Source organism: Jaculus jaculus, chromosome 13 (genome assembly GCF_020740685.1).
Source record: "Jaculus jaculus isolate mJacJac1 chromosome 13, mJacJac1.mat.Y.cur, whole genome shotgun sequence".
Taxonomy (NCBI): Eukaryota; Metazoa; Chordata; class Mammalia; order Rodentia; family Dipodidae; genus Jaculus; species Jaculus jaculus.
In genome coordinates, this window is record NC_059114.1 from 67254605 (window position 1) to 67262833 (window position 8229).

The 8229-nt window shown below is 42.5% G+C and overlaps 1 pseudogene; it reads left to right on the forward strand.

Annotated features, from left to right (window-relative positions):
* Positions 1-606: 606 nt before the first annotated feature.
* On the forward strand, positions 607-3521 carry LOC101616989 (annotated as a pseudogene).
* The last annotated feature ends 4708 nt before the right edge of the window (positions 3522-8229 follow it).

The following is an 8229-nucleotide window of genomic DNA, read 5'->3' on the forward strand; positions in this document are numbered from 1 at the left end:
AAAACAAACCACTGTGAGACCATTGGCATTAAAAAATTCTATTCAAAATTTTATTTTATTTCCATTTATTTTGGCTAAAACAATGAATTTTTACTGGAGTTTTGATCCATAGTATTTCTAGGCTATTAGTAATGTGAATATTACGCTGTCTCATTATAGAAAAGCTGAAATACAATATATAGAGTCCAACTTGTTGAGCATAAAAGGTTATATAATCAATGATTTATTCGTATGCTGACAATTTATTTTGTTGTTATAAATAATGTATTGACCAGAGACATTTCAATCCATAAAAGACTATCACGAATCCATTTGTGAGCTGTTCCATTCTAAGACACAAAATAATTCAACAGCAATATATATCCCCAAACCAAAGAGTATCAGTTAAAAATTGATATCTCATCCTTATCAATCCTCCCCCATGAAAAGCTAAAGACCAGATAATCTTCCTTCTTTATAGAATGTATTCCAACTAAATAATATCAAGGAAATAAATGGAAATCTGTTTCTTTAAAAAAATATAGCCAATGGGCCATCCCTTCTGAGCTGCAAGCCTGGAGGGCTTGCGCCTGGCCACGTGCCCCTTCCCCGGGCTCCGCACCCCTTATGCTGCGCGGGGGCTCAGCCCGTCCGCCCAGGCCCACAGAAGGTGAATATTTCCTGGGCCAGAGCGTGCTCCGAAGTTCCTGGGACCAAGTGTTCGCTGCCTTCTGGCAGCGGTACCCGAATCCCTACAGCAAACAGACATCGTGCACCGGGAGGTGACCCCCTGACCACAAGCTTCTGTCCCGGAGACTCCTGACCAAGACCAACAGGATGCCCCACTGGGCGGAGCGACTGTTTCCTGCCAATGTTGCTCACTCGGGGTACATCCTGGAGGACTCGATTGTGGACCCGCAGAATCAGACCATGACCACGTTCACCTGGAACATCAGCCATGCCCGGCTGATGGTGGTGGAGGAACGGTGTGTTTACTGTGTGAATTCTGACAACAGCTGGACCGAGGTCCGCTGGGAAGCCTGGGTCTCCTTTAGCTTATTTGGGGTCTCCAGAGCTGGCCAGGAAATTGGTCTTGCCCGATTCAGAAGCCATGTGACCAAGACAATGAAGGGTTTTGAATACATCTTGGCCAAGCTGCAAGGTGAGCCCCTTTTAAAACACTTGTTGAGACAGCCAAAGAGGCCAAGGAGAAAGCGAAGGAGACAGCACTGGGCAGAGAAGGCCGAGGACCTTACCAACAAGGCGCCACCAAACAGCAGCAGCAGCAGCAGCAGTTGAGTAGCCCACCAGCCAGTGCGGCTCTCCCCTCTCCCCTATCCCCCTTGTACTTTAATTAGTAAAAATCAACTTGCAGCCCTCTCTGCTGTTGGGGTGGTGGCTGGGCAAGTGCCCTGTTCAGCATCTCAGTATACCAGGCTCCGTGTCCATGCTGAGCCTGGCCTGTTTGTTCGCCCTTTGGGCATCCGACAGGTGCAGACAGATTGTGACTTGCCCAAGGTCGCAAGCAGTGAGCAGGTGAAGTGGCAATAAATGGTAGACTGTAAGCTCCACGAGGGCAGGGTTCCTTGTTGTAAACTCTGATGTGTCCCAAGTCCCTGGAATATTTAGCATATAACAGGCATTCAATAAATACTTGTTGGACTAATATATATGTATATGTATGTATATGTGTGTGTATATATATATATAAAACCAATGATCAAAAGGTGGTTTAGTTGGCCATTTCCCTGTTGTTTAGAAACTACTGATAATGAGAGAATAACTTGAATATTCAAAAATGCCTCCGGTGTTATGTGTTCATAGATTTTAGAATACTATTTGAAGCAAAGAGTGAAATTCTGTGACCTCCATAGAAGCAGAATGCAGTTGCATACAATGAAAGATGCTCACATATTGTCTTGTATACAACCAGGAGGTATTCGTAAACTGTAAAGTCATTTATTACCTGACAGAAAGTTTACTTGACTTGTAATGCATCAAGGTGAATCCAAACATAAAGTAAACATTATTGACATACTAATACAGAAATAATACCATTTTCATTTTAAAGCCAAATTTCAACTTCCTTTCCTTATCAGTATTATGTTAGAGATTTTAAGGGAAGCACAAATATTATTCATTTTAGGTCACATGGCTGAACTAAGGTAATCTTGCTAATTTAAGCCAGGTAGTTTGATAGAGTCTAGTCCAATCAGAGCCTTATGGCATGGAAAGGTACTTTTGATGACTTCGTAGGTGCTTGCTTGCTGAACTTCCTCAACTAAACTGCCAGGCCCTTATTGCTAGAGAACTTGTTCCTTCAAGGTTTCTCTAAAGAGACATTTTATAAGACTCTAAATGACTTTTACAAAGTTTTGAGTCCAGAGAGAGCTATCACCTCTGAATACTGCTAAGCTTGATTTTGTTTTGTATCACAAATATAACGTGATGGTTTAAATGTGAACGTATGTCACCCATAGCCTGAGGTATTTTTAATTAAGGTTAAGCTTCCTGCCTTTGTCTCTAGCAGCCTGCTGGAGGGAGCATGTCCCTGGGAGTGGATCTAAATTCCAGTCCAAAGGTACAGAGCTGTGAGCTCTGGTGGGCATTATGATGTCTGCTGGTATTAGTATTTTGCTTGCTGCAGTTGTTTCTCTTTGTTTGGTTGTATAGAATTAAGCAGCTTCTTCCACTATTGATGGAACTTCCTCTGGATCTGAAAGCCTGAAATAAATCCATTCACCCCCTAAACTGTGTTGGGTTGGATGTTCATCCCAGCAATGTGGAGCTGACTGCAGCAGAATTTTGGCACTGAGAGCAGGGTGTTGCTGCACATGAATCCGACCATGTGATTTTAGTCTTTTATAACTTGTGCTGAAGGAGTGGGGCAGAACTTGGTACTTGGTACTGGAGAAGCCTTACAGAGTAGTAAGCTAAATTTTATGGGCGATTCTGGTGAGTGTTTGAAAATTCTAGGTACAGAGAAAATTGTGTTGGCTTATGAACTTTCAAAAGGGAAGGAGCAACAGAGAATTTTGTTGGAACTGGGCTACTGGCTACTGGAATAAAGGCTGACTGCATCCTTCTTCCAATTCCCAAAGAGTTTTCTCAAGGTTGACTTTATTTATTAAAAAAAAAATTATAAGGGTTTTCAAGGCAGGGTCTCACTTCTAGCCCAGGCTTAACTGGAACTAGCTCTGTAGTTCCAGGATAGCCTAGAACTCACAGCAATCCTTTTGCCTCCCAACGGCTGGTATAAAAGGTGTAAACTACCATACCAGTTAAGGTTGAATTTTAAAGTAATAGACTGGTGAACTTAATGGAAGATGCATGATTTGAAGTTGGAAAAACTCAAGTAAGTTTAAAGTTACAGGCTCAGAGACTTGTTTTAGTTTGCCAAAGCTGCTATTGTTAAACAGCTTATCACCATTAATGATGGTCCAGCTGCTTTACATTTAAACAATAGAAGAGAGATGTCTGAGGGTGATGTCCTCCCAGAAAAGGCTGAAGGCATAGGAGTACATACTCCTGGAGATAACTGAAAGGAAGAATTCTGAAAAGGTAACTTTCTTGTCAAGGTCATGCTTTATTTCCCTCTTGGATCAACACAGTGGCTGTGTCATTGTACACCTGGTATTGGTTTTGGAAGCATGAAAGCAGGTAATGAGGCATACATGGTTCCAAAAGCCACTGCTGACATGTGACATATGAATCAGGGTGATGTCCCTGTATAGGTAGAGAACCAGTGAGGCCATTGTAAGATGGACCATGGTTTGCAGTGGAGACTTGAAGGTATTTTAGATATGCCAGGACTGTCCAAAGACTACCACAGAGCTCTGATAGCTCAGGATAAAAGATTTACCCAGCTACTCATCCAGCTGGAGGAACAGAATTGGAAATCCAGAAACTGTCATCATTGGTTATGGATATCAAGCTTGAACAGTGTTTTATGTTTACCTAATTCTTATTGATTTGTATTGGTCCATTCTCCCTTTGTTGTGCCATATTGTAATGGATATATTTACTGTATGTCATTATGTGTGGGTAGTATGTAACTTGTTTTGATTTTGCAGGACTCACAGTTAAAGAAACAGTCTTGAATTGCTGATGAGACTTTGGAATGATTTTACGGTTGATAAAGACTATGTGGACCTTTGTGGTTGGTCTGAATATAGTTTACAGTGTGAAATAGCTATGAGTGTTTGGGGGCCAAAGGCAGAATGAGGTGGTGTATATATGTTTCCCATAGCTTCAGGTATTTTTAATTAAGGCTATGCTTCCTGCTTAAGTCTCCAATGGCCTGATGGAGGGGGTATGCTACTCAAGGTGGAGCTAAATTCTAGCCTAAATGTATAGATAACAACTTTAGCTCTGGTAGGGCTCATGCTGTCTGTTGGTGTTGATGTTCTGATTGCCACAGTTGTTTCTCTCTGTTTGGATGTGTAGAAGTAAGGAGCTTCGTTAACCATTTATGGTGCTTCTCCTGAGTATGTAAGCCTGAAATAAACCTGTTCCTTCCCTAAACTGCATCTTATTGGGTGTTTATCCTAGCAATGTGGACTTTGCTGGAGCATATAACTTAACTTTAAAAAGTCCAATATATGGGCTGGAGAGATGGTTTAGTGGTTAAGCGCTTGCCTATGAAGCCTGAGAACCCCGGTTCGAGGCTCAATTCCCCAGGACCCACATTAGCCAGATGCACAAGGGAGTGCACGCATTTGGAGTTCGTTTGCAGTGGCTGGAAGCCCTGGCGCGCCCATTCTCCCTCTCTTTCTCTCGATCTGCCTCTTTCTCTCTCTCTGTCTGTTCCTCTCAAATATAAACAAAAAAATTTTTAAAAAGTCCAATATATTATTAAAAGTTTAATAAATTTGGAGAAGTTCTAACCTAATGTTATGGCATGAATCAGAAGTGTCCCCCAAACCTCATGATTTGCACACTGGATGCCCAGCCTGTGAAGTTATTTTAGGAGGTGGAGCCTGACTCATGGAAGTAGAGCTCCAGCGGCAGTTCTTCGGTGGTGGTATTTGCTCCTGGTTCCCGCTGTTGTTTCTCTAATCCCTTGACTGCCACGGCATGAACAAATACATGCTCTTACTGCCTTAATCTGAGTGGCATCCCCATGCCTTTCCTACCTTGATGGACGGAAAAATCTCTGAAGAGCTAAATTAATATTTCCACGTTTGTTATTTCTTTCAGGTACTTTGGACACAGTAACTTTGAGAAATTGGAGGATAGTGAAACTGGCCAGAGGTACTTCAAGATTATGTCTAGACAAATGCATACAAGATTAATCTGAAGGGAAGTCCAAACTCTACTGTTGGGTTAAGATGCTGGAAGTGTTGATACACAGACCTTTAGCCCGAATCAAGCCTTAGATATGTGTCAGGTGATTTATATTGACTCAAAGGCCAGGGTGTTACCCAGACCCAATTGGAAGGAGTCCTCAGAGGTCATCATAGGCTTCACTGCGGGGACAGGGATGAAGAGCATAAGATGAGCCATGGAACTGGTGTTATACAGTGCCATAAAAAACTAGGAAGTAAATGAGATCAGATATCAGGACAATAGAAACCTAGAAGCCAGTGGTTTGCCTTCCATAGCACCATGAGTCACCAGAGACAATGACTCATCCTTTCGTAGTGCACTTTGGGTAGAACCAGAGCACCTCATTGCACCTCAGGATGGAATGATGCCTCCTTCAGTCAACTTGATCCCCAATAACAGATGTTTGAGTGTCACAGGGTAGGAAATCAAATGCATGATTACAGGGGTGATTGTTTTATTCTAAATTAGGAGTTGAAAGTAATTTGATTACATAGTTTTTAGTTTTGTAAAAAAATATTCTGCCCCAAATTTTTAGTTTGGTATTTATATCCCTTAATATGTTTTCTTATAAACTTAATGATTGGGTTGTCTGCCTCAGATATTCACCTGGAGTATAGAAAGGTATAGACTATGCTTACCTTGAGGAGCAAACAGGAGCTTTGAATATATTAAATGATCAGTACACAGAAGACACACTGGAAGGGGGAAGAGGACAAGGCTTCTTGTAGGGGAAGAACTGCAATCTGAGGGGTAGATAGTCAGGGATGAGGGCACTTGAACCTGGCAGACTGCAAGGCTGGTGTTGGAGGTGACAGGTGGTAAAACATTGGGGTAAGGACTGCTGAGGAACAGCTGAAAACAAGATTAGAAATGTCAGCATGGTTTGCAGCCCAGAGATCCTGAGTGCCTGCATAAGGAAGTATAGTGATGTATTTAGATGGGGAACCACTGAAGAATTTTCAGCAGGTGACTTATACGTTCAGACCTGCCATTCAGATAGCTTTCTCTTATGGTAATGATGTGATTTTTTAAGGGGAGTTAAAGGCACATTTATCATTTGTTTTTCCAAGGAAAATAAAAGATAGGAAGTGTTGTCAAGTTGACTACCACTGTGGAAAAAGAGATAACAAAATCCAGAGTATTTTATAATCCTTCCAAATGTCATTGTTTCTCAAGCATTTAAGTGATGAAGCCATAGTAAATGCAATACCTCACATTCAATTTATATTTCAAGAAAATAAAAAAAAAAACCTTAAATTAAAAAAAAAATCCAAGTAATTATAATGGTACTGTTTGCCTTGGGTAATAACTACATCATTTAGTATAAGTAATATGTCCTTACTGCCACAAGATCCATAAATAATTCAGTCTTTCAATATCCCTATACCTAAGACTATTTCTTTTGTGGGGGCCATGCTTTTAAATATTTATTTATTGATTTGAGAGGAGGGGGAGAGAGAAGAATGGGCATGTCAGGGCCTCTAACCACTGAAGATGAACTCCAGACGCATGTGCCCCCTTGTGTATCTGGCTAATGTGGGTCCTGGGGAATTGAACCTCAGTCCTTTGGCTTTGCAGGCAAATGCCTTAACTGCTAAGCCATTCTTCCATCCCTAAGACTATTTCTTTATGTGTGTGTGTGTGTTTATGTGTGTGTTTGTATATGTGAAGGCATAGGTGTGTATGGTTGCATATGTGTGTGAGTGTGAATGTGCATGTCTGGGTGGAGGGCGTGCACTTGTGAAGGCCACAAGGACAACCTTGGGTGTTATCCACAAGAACTATACACATCTCTTTTTGAGACAGGGTCTTTCATTGGTCTCACTGACTGGACAGTGGGCTCCAGGAATCCTGTCTTTGCCTCCGCAGTACTGGGATACAGGCTCATATCACCAAACATACCCAAGATGACATTATTATGTGAGTACTCAGACTTGAATTCAGGTAAGTAAGGGCCCTGGGCCACTGAGGGTTAAAACAGGCCTGAGCTGCCAGGCACAGGTAAGGGCCCCCAGGCTGCAGGAGGCCACTCCCTGTAGACACCTGGACATCCTGAGACTTAGGGTTCGCTTATAGCCCTGTGACCTTTGGCCATTTGCCTAGGAAACTCCTTATATGGTATCAGCCAGCAGCCTTCACACAGCCCATCCCCCTGAGACACTCTTCCTGCCACGACATAGACCACCTGACCCTCTCCCTATGTGCTGGAATGAAAGTTCCTTTGATCCCACAAATCCCCTTAGGAGCCTCTTCCTGCTGTCTCTTAACTGCTTATAAACCCATTTCCCTATTGAATAAACTGAGCTACTCGCTGAAGTCATATCCCAGGTATATTTCCCAATGTGCTCAGGGCTGCTCAAGACCCTGCTCTCCACGGTTGTCTGGATGCCTTCAGGGAACCACAGCCCTGAGGATCCAGGGACCCACACTCTGAGACCATTTTTTCCCCTATCCACAGTTAAAGACTTACAACCCAAGAAAGCAGAATATTCCAGGGAACTTTCTCTGAGGTTAAAGATGATTGTTTGCAAAATTTGCCACCCCGTGTTCAATTACCTAGACACCCATGTAAAGGCAGACACATAAAGTGGTCCATGTGCCTGATACTTGGTTGTAGCAGCAGCAGGCCCTGGAGTGCTCATGGCTGTGTGCAAAAACACATCACAGCACACACCAACATTTAGATAAAGCATTTGAGAAAGAGAGCAAACAATCTGTCAAAGACTCAAACTTTTTTTAAAAAAATTTTTGTTTATTTTTATTTATTTATTTGAGAGCGACAGACAGAGAGAAAGAGGCAGAGACACAGAGAGAGAATGGGCACGCCAGGGCCTCCAGACACTGCAAACGAACTCCAGGTGCATGTGCCCCCTTGTGCATTTGGCTAACGTGGGTCCTGGGGAATCGAGCCTCGAACCAGGG